The following is a 13,541-nucleotide window of genomic DNA, read 5'->3' on the forward strand; positions in this document are numbered from 1 at the left end:
ATAATGACTCCCTACACTGTCTCCCCCATACTTTCCTAATAATACTACTATAAGAGCTATTGTGTAAAATTATTTAAGAGGGAGAAATTCTACAAGAGTAAAATAAATTTAACAAGTATATATAATTGTATTATTATAGAACCTATACTCTTAGGAATTTAAAATATTAATATGCATAACTAGAGATACGTAATAGTCGATCAATTCTATAATCTTATTTTAATTTATTGTTTAGTTGTTGATCATTTCTGTTATGCACTAAACCTGCAGTTACTTTAATTGCTATTTATTAAATATTTATATCAATCTTTATGTTGATAAGTACTATTTGTTTATGAGTGTAAAAAGATATTTGATCAATCCAATGAGAATAGGTTCAGTGACTAAAATAAATAAAGAAAATAGATGAATTAAAAATAGTATGAGTGTGAAGGACTCCTTTCCTTACCAAATTAGTGTGACAGCTACCTACATTTTCATAAACTACTTAAAGAATGACATTCCAGTGCCACATATTAATTGGTACACAGGGCCTCTGTGTCTGTTTCATGGAAAAAGGCTACTGTTTCTCCTTTGTTTGGAGGTGACTTCTTATTCTCATTATACAAAATCATAAATAGATAAAATGAATGTTTGACTCACAATATTGCATAAGTAATGTACTTTCCTTTCGATCTTATGGAGAAAGTATTCTAATACAGGATCTATTTATCTCATTTGTAAGTAGCTACTACTTTTGTTTTACCTGTACCACTCATATGAGTCTCCATTAAATGCTCTTGCTATTTTGTCAGTGTTAATTTCTGGCCAAATCAACTTGCATATCTCCTATGCAATGATTAATTTAATTAATTTTAATTTAATTTAATTAATTAAACTCAATGATTAAAACTTAAAATTTTAGATCAGTTTTTTTTTGAGGTGAAGGATGACAATAATAAAGGCCTATTCAGATAGTTATAAAATGGAAAGAAAAAATGAAAGCCTTAAGACAGATCCTGCCAAATAAAGAGTTGGACTGATAGAATGAAGATTTATTGGTGGCACGTCCAATATGATGAATTGTTTTGTATTAATAATGTTATTAAGTTAAAAAACACACTTGTTCCAGAACATAAATGTGAATATACATCCATCCACTACCATAAATTCTGAATGCTCTCAATTTGTAAATCCAAGGAATTGTAGCCTCCACATTCACTTACCACTTTTCATGGGCTTTCACAAAGAGGACTACAATTAACATGATCTTGTCTATATTTATGATTTGCATCAACACGTTTTTCAAAACCTTTTCTTCTCTCAGGGATTTTCATTTTCTTGAAATAATCTCCTACTCAATATCGAATATTCCTGTTCATTCTCTCCTTTATATTCAATTTTATTACTAATTTTCATTTGGATGTTTGGTTTCTTCTTTTATCGATTGATAAGTAAGTCATATTTTCCCCAAATATAGCACTTGGTTCTGTAATGTTATTGGGATATAAGATCATCCCCACCCATTAATAAGCCTTACATGGAGACCATTAAAGGAAACTTGCTTAAGGGAGGTTTACTTGTAAGAAGGTTTTCACACCTTTTAGTAATTTCTAATTAGGCATTGAGTCACAAGGATTGTAATGCCCTCTGTCTCTAAAAAGGGTATATATACTCTAATGTTAGCATTTTTCTTTGGAAGAGTGTTCTTGTGATTTGACCAGATGAGTATCTGGGTAAACATTAAGGAGCCCCTGGTTTTGAAAAACAGAGATGTTGGTGTTTCTCTCTCTAGTAATTGTGTAAGTATTCCCTTGATCCGACATTTGAGTCTGTCTGTTCATCTGTGCTAATTTCTCAATCAGTTAGAAGCCCTGTCTATTGGTCTTTATTTCTCTGCTTGTATTTTTTAAATATTAGAATTCAGTAAATGAAAAATAGTAATTCCACAAGAAATCAGGAAACAATAAAATAAAGTTAGAAGAATGAAAACATGAAGAAAATGTGAAATATCTCATTGGAAAAAATACTGACCTGGAAAATAGATCAAGTAGAGAGCAATTAAAAATTACTGTACTACCTGAAAGCCACAATCAAATGAGTCAAGATAACATTATTCAAGAAACTACCAAGAATAATTGCCCCAATATTTTAGTTCAAGATGGCAAAATGAAAATTGAGGGAATTAACAAATCACTTCCTGACAGAGTTCCCAAAATGAAAACACCTAGGAATTTTATAGTCAAATTCCAGAGCTGTCAGATTAAAGAATAGAGAGACAGAGAAGAAGTAGAAGAAGAAGAGGAAGAAGAAGAATGAGAAGAAGAAGAAGAAGAAGAAGAAGAAGAAGAAGAAGAAGAAGAAGAAGAAGAAGAAGAAGAAGAAGAAGAAGAAGAAGAAGAAGAGGAGGAGGAGGAGGAGGAGAAGGAGGAGGAGGAAGAAGAAGAAAATACATGGTTAGTAGTCAAAGCAATCATAATTGTAAATATGAAGGCAATGAGCTCACTCATAAAATAGAAACAGACAGCAGAATGGATTAGAAACAAGAATCAATTTATTTTTTATACAGGAATGTATAATTGAAACAGAAATACACAGAGTTAAAATAAAGGGCATGAAAAAAGACCTAAAATACTCCAACCAAAATTTAAAAAATAAATCAAAGTTAGGGTGGAGCCAAGAGGGAGTAGTAAAAGCACAAACTTGGTATCAGCTCTGGATAAAACCACTTCCAATACCTGTAAAAATATCTCTAAACAAATATTAAAGCTTTTTCCGAGCTGCCCTGAGCAGGGTTCCATACGGCCTTGTTTTAGGTTTCCGTCGTAACTTTAAAGGGAAACTTTCACGATGTCCTGAGCCCTAGATGTCCTGCAGAATGAAGGAGGAGGATGTCCTCAAGTTCCTGGCTGCAGGAACCCATTTGGGCGGCACCAATCTGGACTTCCAGAACAGTATATCTACAAAAGAAAGAGGGAGGGCATCTATATCATTAATTTGAAGAGAACTTGGGAAAAACTTCTGCTGGCGGCTCGTGCCATTGTTGCCATTGAAAACCAGCCGATGTTAGTGTCATCTCATCCAGGAACACTGGCCAGCGAGCTGTTCTGAAATTTGCTGCTGCCACTGGCACCACACCTATTGCTGGACGTTTCATACCGGGCACCTTCACTAACCAGATCTAGGCAGCTTTCAGGGAGCCTCGCCTTTTGGTGGTCACTGATCCTCGGGCAGATCACCAGCCTCTGATTGAAGCATCGTATGTTAACCTCCCAACCATTGCCCTGTGCAACACAGACTCCCCACTTCGCTATGTGGACATTGCCATTCCATGTAACAACAAGGGAGCTCACTCGGTGGGTCTGATGTGGTGGATGCTGGCCCGTGAAGTCCTGCGGATGCGTGGTACCATCTCCCGGGAACACCCCTGAGAGGTTATGCCTGATCTTTACTTCTACAGAGATCCAGAGGAGATTGAAAAGGAAGAGCAGCCTGCAGCTGAGAAGGCAGTGACAAAGGAGGAGTTTCAGGGTGAAGGGACCGCCCCCACCCCAGAATTCACTGCCACTCAACCAGAGGTGGCTGATTGGTCAGAGGGAGTACAGGTACCATCTGTGCCCATTCAGCAGTTCCCCACCGAAGATTGGAGTGCTCAGCCAGCTACTGAGGACTGGTCTGTGGCTCCTACTGCTCAGGCCACTGAGTGGGTAGGAACTACCACAGAGTGGTCTTAAAACCCAGATGCTCTAATAGTGTTGGAAAAATGCTGATTGAAAAATAAACATTGGTTTCTTAAAAAAATATATATTAAAGCTAAATTACCCAAAAAAGAGACAGAGTGAAAAAAAATCTCCTGCTGAAGGCAACCTTGCAGGCCAAAAAGTAAGGTCTATGCCACTGCGCTTGCAGCCAAGCACAAGACCCCATGAGCCATGGTTCTGGCCCAAGGAGGGCTCAGACCCTTCAGAACAGACTTCAGGGGGAGAATCCCTGGCAGTTGTGGCAATTCCCAGATTTATCAACCCATGATGCTAAAGACAAAGTAAAAGATCAGTGGGGAACTGTCAGAAACAGGGGGAGAGAAGACTACAGTTCAGCCCCTGCTCCTGAGGCAAGAAGTGTCAGAGATGTGATGGCTACTTCCAGAGGTCCTGGCTTGCAGATTGTAGGGGGACCAGGTGACCACTCAGAGAGTAATCATTCTTGCTTTAACCTGCTTGGATCTGTGATTTTGGGTGGTGGTCCTGGGGTGTGAGACCAGTGTGTCAGAGCTTGGAGAGGCTGCAGAGACGGCGCCCTCCTAATATTCTGGCAGCTGCAAAAAAAAATTTTTTGGGGACAAAACCCTCTCCATTCTGTAAGCCTAGTTTACGCTGGGAAAAGAGCTCAAAAGTCAAGTAAGGGCTGGCAGTATGAGCAAGCAGAGGAATGTCATTCAGACCATACAATCCTTTTTTGGGGAAAGAAGGATCAAAGTATGGAACTGGAGGAGGACCATGAAATAGAACACCTGCAATAAAAGCTTCCAAGAAAAATATGAATTGGTCACAGTCCATGGAAGAGCTCAAGAAAGATTTTGAAAATCAAGTGAGAGAAGTCAAGAAAAACTTTGGAAGAGAAATGAAAATAATGAGAGAAAATCATGAAAAGTGAGTCAACAGCCTGCTAAAGGAGATGCAAGAAATATTGAAGAAAGTAACACCTAAAAATGTAGACTAACTCAAATGGCAAAAGAGGCCCAAAAAGCCAATGAGGAGAAGAATGCCTTAAAAAGCCAAATTGACCAGAAGGAAAAAGAATTTCAAAAACTCAGTGAAGAGAATTACTCCTCAGCTGGGGCTGAGACTGTCCAGAGGATAAGCACTAAGGAATGTTGTTATGCTGAGCTCAAGGCAGAGTTTTCTTGCTGAGCCTCAACACTGGAAATCAGTGATTCTCCTAATATCTTGACACTTTAGGTAAACATTTAAATTCTCTTTTCCTCAGTTTCCTCAATTGTAAAATGGGGAAAATAATGATACATCCCAATGGTTTTAAGGTCCTAATGAGAGAGTTTTTAAAAATCATTTAGCAGAGACCCTGACACGTGGTAGATTCTCTGTAAATGTAAGTTATTGTTATTGTTATCATTATTTTTTAATAATAATTATATTTTTGAATTCTCCTATATGTGTTTCTTCATGCGACCACTTCTGTCACACATTCTCTTTGTATGTTTTCTCTGCCCTGCTACTTTGGGAGGGTACAATGTTAATATCCTCTTGTTTATATAGAGAAAAATGTTTTTGTGATTTATTTTGTTATACTGTTTGATTCAATGTCATGCTTTAAATTAATGTCTAATATGACTGAACTGGTCATAGTAAATACATTAGTGAAGACCCATTAAGTGTCATTATTAATGTAAGACATTTACAATATGCTTGTCCCTGATGTAGCTACAAAACAACTTTCTTCTATTTAAAAAGCAGAAAAAAATTCCTATATATTTTTCTCTTTGAGTGCATGAATCCTTCACAAATCTGTTGGATTTTTTCCATATTTAAATATATCCTTTAGTTTTCCTATGTGTGAGTGGAGTCCTTAATTGAACAAATATATCCAATTCTTAAATATTTCTTCTCATTTCTCTCCCACTGTGGTACATTCTGCTCACAGCCAATTTCTTGACTCTGATTAAAAAAAAAACATGAAATGTTAAAACTGCAGGCATTTTGAAACATTCAAATCTAATAAGTATTCAATAAACTCATCAGAAGTTACTGTGACATATACTTGATAATAAGACATGGAAATAAATTTAAATAAGATACAGTCACTTACCCTTGTTTGCCTATTTTCCTCATCTACAAAATAATCTGGAGAAGCAAATGACAAACCACTATAGTGTCTTTTCCACGAAAACTTCAAATGATGTCATGAAAACACAGGCGTGACTGAAACAACTTAACAGCAACAACAATGCTATTCCCTCTTTAAGCCAAATCCAATGAAAGTGAGATTCACTCATTTCCACTCACCTTTCCCTTTTCCCCTGCACTGTAAAAGTTATTTCTTGCTTCTTTTGTGTGAGATAATATACCCTATTCTACATCTCCTTTTCTCCTTCTCCTTGTACATTCTACTCTCACTGCTTATTTTTTTAGATATCATCCCTTCATACTCAATTCACCCTCTGTGTGTACATGTGTGTATGTAATACACACATACATAAACACAAATATAAGTATATATGTATATATGAAGATGTCTGTGTCTATGTGTATATTTATGTGCATGCACATATGTATGTGCATGTATATGTGTGTATTTAAATATGCATGTGTATATTCATATTATGTGCATATGTATGTCTGAATGTGTGTTTATGCATGCATGGATATATACATATAGGTAAGTGTGTGTATAGTGTGCATGTATGTGTGTGCATGTGTGTACACATCTATGCATATACATGCATATTACATCCAACTACTATAATACTGAGAAAAGTTTTATGAATTGTGAATGTCATCATTCTGTGTAGGAATATAAACAGTTCAAGTTTATTAAGTCCCTTATGATTTCTCTTTCCTGTTTACCTTCCCATTCTTCTATTGATTCTCATATTAGAACATCAAGTTTTCTATTTAGCTCGGTATTTTCAGGAAAAATACTTAAAAGTCCTCTAACTTATTGAATATCCTTTTTTTCCTGAAACACTATCCTCAGCTTTCGTGGTTCTTGGTTTTAATCCCAGTTCCCTTTACCTCCAGAATATCATATACTCCAAGCCCTTCAATCGCTTAATGTAGAAGTATCTATATATTGCCTTATACTGATTGTACTGTCACCATACTTGAATTGTCTCTTTCTGGCTACTTGCAATATTTTCTTCTTTACCTGGGAATTGAGGAATTTGGCTACAATATTCTTTTCCTTTTGAGATCTCTTTCAGGAGGTGATAGGTGGATTCTTTCCATTTCTATTTTCCCCTCTGGTTCAACAATAGCAGAACACTTTTGCTTGATGATTTCTTGAAAGATGATGTCTAGGTTATTTTTTTATCCTGAATTTGAGGTTGGCCAATACTTTTTATATTTTCTCTACTGGATCTGTTTTTGAGGTCAGTCATTTTTTTTCAATGAGATATTTCACATTGTATTCTATTTCTTTCATTCTTTTGTTTTTTTTATTTATTGATTTCTCATAGGGTCATTAGCTTCCATTTGTTTCATTCTAATTTTTAAAGAATTATTTTCTTCATTGAACTTTTGGACCTCCTTTTCCATTTATCCAATTCTGCTTTTTAAGGCAATCTTCTTCTTATTAGGTTTTTGACCCTCATTTATCATTTGACCCAGTCTGATTTTTAAGGTACTATTTTCTTCACTATTTTAGGGGATCTCTTGTAGCTAGCTATTGGCTCATTATTTAATGATTTTATTGCACCACCCTCATTTCTATTCCCAATTTTGATTCTATTTTGCTTACTTGATTTTCAAAATCCTTTCTCAATTCCTGCTGACCTGCGACCAATTCATATTTTTCTTGGAGGGTCTGGACTTAGGAGCTTTGGCTTTGTTTTCTTCTTTTGGTTTTGATCTTCCTTGTCCCAAAAGTATGATTTTGGAGTCTGAGTTTTTCCCACTGTTTACTCATTTTCTCAGTCAATTACTTGACTTCTTAACTCTTTGTTATGGTAGGATTCTGCTTACAGTGTGGGAAGTTTACTCTCCCTAGCTTTAGGAGATTTTTGCAGCTGTTTTCAGAGATATTTCTAAGGATTTGTAAATTTTCAGTTCTTCAAACATGGTATGTAATAAGGAGAGGGATTTGGTCCTCTTCTGGTCTGTTTTGGTATGTGAGTGACCAGAAACACTCTTTTTGTGTTGGAATTATGAGTTGGATTCCCTCTCCACTGCCAACACAAACTCAGTATTACTTGCTTCAGGACTGCCACCTAAAAATAAAACCTAGATAAAATCATGGTCTAAGAAAGTAAAGTCTGCCTCAGTGCAACCAATGATATCCCTGCATCCACTCTCTGATCATCTCAAATCCCCTCCTTTTGTCTGTGGGTGGAGAGCTACAGAAGCAGCTAATCTGCTGCCTCCACCAGTTCTGCACTATGGCTGGGGCTTGACAGAGTTTTTTTTTTCTCTCTTTCTCATATACATATGCATGTACTTATAAATAGTAAATGTGTATTTATATAAATATATACACATACAATTATACATGTGTGTACACACACACAATTTCGGAGATGGGGTAGAAGTAGTTCTATTTCCTAGTCAAATTCAAAATAGGATGGAGAGAGCCTTCATTAAATGTTGCACTAATTATGTCAGGGTGGAAAAAACAGTATTAGTTCAAGAGTTCATAACCAACCTTTGCTCATCTCTTAAATTAGGATGATCATAATTTTGCACTCTATTTCATGGCATCATTTTTTGGATAATGTTTAATAAACCTTGAATTACTATACAAATAATTTTGTTACATTCTTTCCACTTTCATCTTATTTCTTTTCTTTCACTCTTCTTTCTTAATTCATAAAATTTATATAATAGGATTTGGCCACTTTTTAAAATATAGAGGAATTTCTATCCATCTACCACTCCATGAATATATGTTTCACTTCAAGTATGTACAAAATTTAGATGATAAATTATGTGGTTCTTTTTGCTTGGATAGCAAATTAGAAATTTTAGTCATCTGAATGCATTTACAAGCCTATTTTATCAAATACAAAGTTGTAGCTATTTAGAAGTCAATACATTAAATATTTATCAGGAAACAAAGAGTTTAATAACCAGATTGAAATAGTGATATATCAAATTCAATATGACTACATTTTCTTATATTTTTCCATTCATAAAACTTTTACTTCACTTACATCAACCTAATACATATATTTTTAATTGTGCTTGGATTGTTCATGAAGATTTCATAATTCATTGAGGAAAGCTATCCATGATCTCACATTTTTTCCCTGTTAACTATTTTTATTACACATGAATGTTAGGGAAGTATCAAAAAAAATCAAAAACAAAAATACCCTAAAAAATCTAAATACATTTTTTCACTTCTTTACTTGGTATACAGTGGCTTTATGAATGTCAAGCAATTCATTTTTACTACATCTTTAATTTTACATTGTTCTTAGGTGGCCTAAACCTAAATACAAATAAATGAATGTAGTGAAAATAATGAAAGCTAATACCAGGTAACTTTAGAAATAATGTAATGCAAATCATTTCTTCCCTTCTGTAGAGAAAATTGACTGGGTTAAATCTTCTCCTTAAGCAATACTTTTGCAACTGAAATCATAAAGATGTACATGTTGAGGTTGCGTATTCCACATATACATATGAAATGACATGTAAAATCCATGATATGTCTGTCTCTACCACAACCATGTGTTCTCCAACAGTAAAGTACCCACAATAACTACACTTGTGGCTGGAAACAATTATCTGTTTATCCTCCCACCATGAGAGTCCAATATGTGGGTGGTTTTCTTTGCTTAGATATGGAAGCCATTTTAACACTGGCTTTGTGAAATCACAATGTATGAAAAGTACTAGGCAAAGAATGTAAAATGTTTATTAAAATTTCATATCCCCATAATGGCCACCTCAGATGAAAACAGATAACTCCCCAAATGTTATAAGGGTATATTTCCCTAATATTAAACACAAAAACCCATGAGGAATATAGAAATCAAAATAGAAGTATCATACATTTGTCTTAAATCATAAACAAAAACTATTTGTGGGCCATCCTGAATGACAAATGCTCTACTATGTAAATTTTAGAATGAGGTAGTCACAAGTTTGAATACTGGTTAATTATCCTCTCCTTATGCATCATTTTCATCTTCTTGGGTGTCAAGTGTCCAAAGTGTCAAGATGTCTCTCAGTAATTGCACTATTAGTGTGCTGTCTTTGTATGACTCTTCACTTAATCTGTCAATCAGCAATGACTTCATTTAAAGTTGTGTTTGCAATGGAGTAGGTTTTCTCTAGAGAGTGCAGAATCTCATAATAGAACACCAAAAATTTCAAGGCGAGACTCAACCTTATAGGGTGTGTTGGTTGCATCTCCTTTTTGATGATTTCAAATGCTTCGTGATATGCTTGTGATTCATCCACTATTCCTTTCTTGTCATCACCAGCAGCAACTTCAGCCAAATAATGGCAGTAGTCTCCTTTCATTTTCAAATTGAAAACATTGCTTTCTGCTTGTGACACATTAGGAATCAAGAATTTTTCCAACAGCAACAGTACATCATCGCAGATAAGTCTTAATTCAATCTCAATTTTTTTCTGTATTCTTGGGCCATACGCTGTTTTTTATTTGATTGTTTGTTTTTATTAGCACTTTCCATTTTTTTCTCAGTACTTAAACCAACCCTCCGAGATGACCTTCCTGGCCCTAAGACATTTTTTTAACTAACAAAGAGAAGATTTCTCTTCTCATTGGATAATTCAATTCTTTGCTCAGGTACAGACTTAACTCAGGCTGCCATCTTATCCTATCTCTCAGCCTGCTCAGACAGTTTGACCTTGTGCACAAGTTCATTTTTTCTCCATGACTGACTGTTCTGTGTGCAAAGTGGGTGGTGGTGTCCAACGGATGAATGGGGGATTGAGAGATGTTTGGGCAGTAGCAGTGGCAGTGGCAAGGGTTAGATGCTGTCTCTCAGCTCACAAATTCCAGCTGCTCTGCAGACATAGGGCATTTTGTTATCCCTCAAACAATTTCATTGACCAAAATCCATATTCCTTTTAGAGAGCATAAATATTCTTCTAATAAATAAGGTTTGTAACCATGAGACTATCCTTAATCATGCCAAATATCCACTGTCCTAAAATTTTGTCATTTATAATATCCTCACTTCTCTCAATGCACCCCTTCTCTCTATTATACTACATCATTAGCTCACATACAATCACATCTTTCTTGGACTATTGCTGTATCTTGCTAAATTGATCTCCCTTTTTCAAATTTCTCCCTACTTTAATTCATTTTATACAAGGACAAATCTGTCCATTAACCTCAATAATATTTTGTGGTTATTATTACTTGTAGGATAATATTTTATGTTTTCCTTCTTTATTGAATTAGCTAATGACACTATTTTCTATTTGTTCTAATATTTCTTTTCCAGAATGCTTGAAAGTCCTATGTTTCATTACAGTTATACCCCTCCTTCCCCCCATATATATTCAATTTTGCTGTGTTATTGTTCCTTCTCTTCCTAGATTCTTTACCTTATACAATATTATATTTCAATGCCAATGTTACTTTACATTGATTGTTGCTAAATATTATATCATCCTCACTATAGCTCTCATGTCCTTGATTTTTCTGGATGACTGTTTTTTACTTGATCTAGAAACTCAGAACTATGATCTCAGAATTTGGAGCTATAATATTCCTCTGTGTGTCTCTGTATGTGTGTTTATTTGTCTGTGAATTTTTAATTTCTTTCAGGAGTAACTAGCAAATTATGAAAAAATTTACCTTGCCTTATGGTTTTGAGAAATTTCAGTTCTCTTTTTTATTTCTGAAAATATGATGTTCATTTTTGTTAATCTTACTTTTAGTGATTCAAATGATGCTTAATTTATCTGTACTTAATCTGTTTTGAGATCAACTATATTTCCTACGTGGTATTTCACATTTTCTTACATTTTCTAAATCTTTCAGCTTTTTGGTCTAAGATTCACCCAGACGTTTCCATTTGGCGATTCCTAGTATTCCAGAAGTTATTTTACTCAGCGAGGTTTCCATGTGTATTTCCAAGCTGTAAATCTCCTTTGCAATATCCTTTTTTTTTTTGCTATCTATTGCTTCTTTTCCTACTTTTCCTTTATATCTCTCATTTAGTTTTTTAAACATCATTTTAAACTATTAAAATTTCATGTGTTGGGGCGGCCAGGTAGCACAGCGAGTAAGAGCACCGGCCCCAGTGTCAGGACGACCTGGAGATCGAATCCAGGCTCAGACACTTAGCATCCACCCAGAAACACCTGGCCATGTAACCTTGAGCAAGTTACTTAATACCAATTACTTAGGGAGCAGCCAGGTGGCTCAGCGAGTAAGAGCACCAGCCCCAGTGTTGGGATAACCTGGGGATCAAATCCAGGCTCAGATACTTAGCACCACACGCAGAAATAGCTGGCCATGTAACCTTGAGCAAGTTACTTAACCCCAATTGCTTAAAAAAAATCGTGTTAATATTTCTGAAAATGTTTGTGACATTTGTCAGAGCAGCATTATTCTTTGAAGATTTACATGTGAACATTTGTGAGTGAGTCTCTTCTTCTTGGTTTATATATTTTACTGTCACTATAATAGCTCTTTAGAGTGACATTTTTTTTCTCGTTAATCCTATCTACTTCCTTACTTTGAAGTTTATGTTGGAGTAGAGCCAAAATGTCAGAGAAAAGTCAGTGACTCAATTGTACTCTCCCAAATTCCCCTCCAAATAATTTTAAATTTATTTCTCAAATCAAATTCTGTAGTGTCAGAACCAACAAAAGGTGAGGGTAAAATAATTTTCCATCCCAGGACCACTTAAGGTGTCTGCAAAAACATTTGGCTTACCACCCAAGTTGGTAGTCAGACCTGGAGACCACTGCAGTCCATGCTGCAAAGGGGCAGCACCTTTAAGATATCCCAAACCACAAATGGTAAATTCTCAGATACCTGAACAGAAGGAGATTATATCGGAACTTACATTTGTACTAAGTGCAGGATACTGTTTCAATGCCCATAAATAGTTCTGGATCAAAGAACCAGGGCAAAGAGTGGTAACAGTTGCCAAGACAAACCCAGAGATATTTTAACACAATTAGAAAACATTTTTTCACAAAAAAATTCAGAGTTCTACTGTGGCAAAGAGCTCAAAAGACAAGTAATTGAGTGGCAACATGAGCAAGCAAAGGAAACAAAGCAACCACAGCAATTCAAATTTGCATTCCTTTTTGGGGGACAAAAAAAGATCAAAGCATAGAATGGCAGGAGGAAAACAGAGTCAGAACTCCTGCCACAAAAGCTTACAAGAAAAAATTGAATCGGTTAAAAGACCTAGAGGAGATTAAGAAGCATTTTGAAAACCAAATGAGAGAAGTGGAGGAAAAATTGGGAAAAGAAATGAAAATGATGCAAGAAAATCATGAAAAGAGAGTAAACAACCTAACTGAAGAAAATAACACCTTACAAATAGACTAACTGAAATAGCAAAAGAGGACCAAAAAGCCAATCAGTTGAAGAGTGCCTTAAAAAGTCGAATTTGTCAGATGGAAAAAGAATTTCAAAAGCTCACTGAAGGGCCCAATTTCTTCAGAATTAGATTGGAGCAAATGGAAGCTAGTGACTTTATGAGAAATCAAGATACTATTAAACAGATGCAAAAAGATGAATAAAAAGAAAGCAATGTGAAATATCTCACTGGAAAAAACACTGTCCTGGAAAATAGATGCAGAAGAGATAATTTAAATATTATTGCACAACCTGAAAGCCATGACCAAAAAAAGAACCTAGAAATCATCCTACAAGAAATTCTC

The 13,541-nt window shown here is 35.3% G+C and overlaps 1 pseudogene; it reads left to right on the plus strand.

Moving 5' to 3' along the window:
- Positions 1-2,829: 2,829 nt before the first annotated feature.
- Positions 2,830-3,785, plus strand: LOC138169971 (small ribosomal subunit protein uS2-like; annotated as a pseudogene).
- Positions 3,786-13,541: the final 9,756 nt, after the last annotated feature.

The sequence above is a fragment of the Petaurus breviceps genome, unplaced genomic scaffold (assembly GCF_028583685.1).
Source record: "Petaurus breviceps papuanus isolate PSGF00001 unplaced genomic scaffold, PetGlider_PUasm1.0 38, whole genome shotgun sequence".
In the NCBI taxonomy this organism is placed as follows: Eukaryota; Metazoa; Chordata; class Mammalia; order Diprotodontia; family Petauridae; genus Petaurus; species Petaurus breviceps.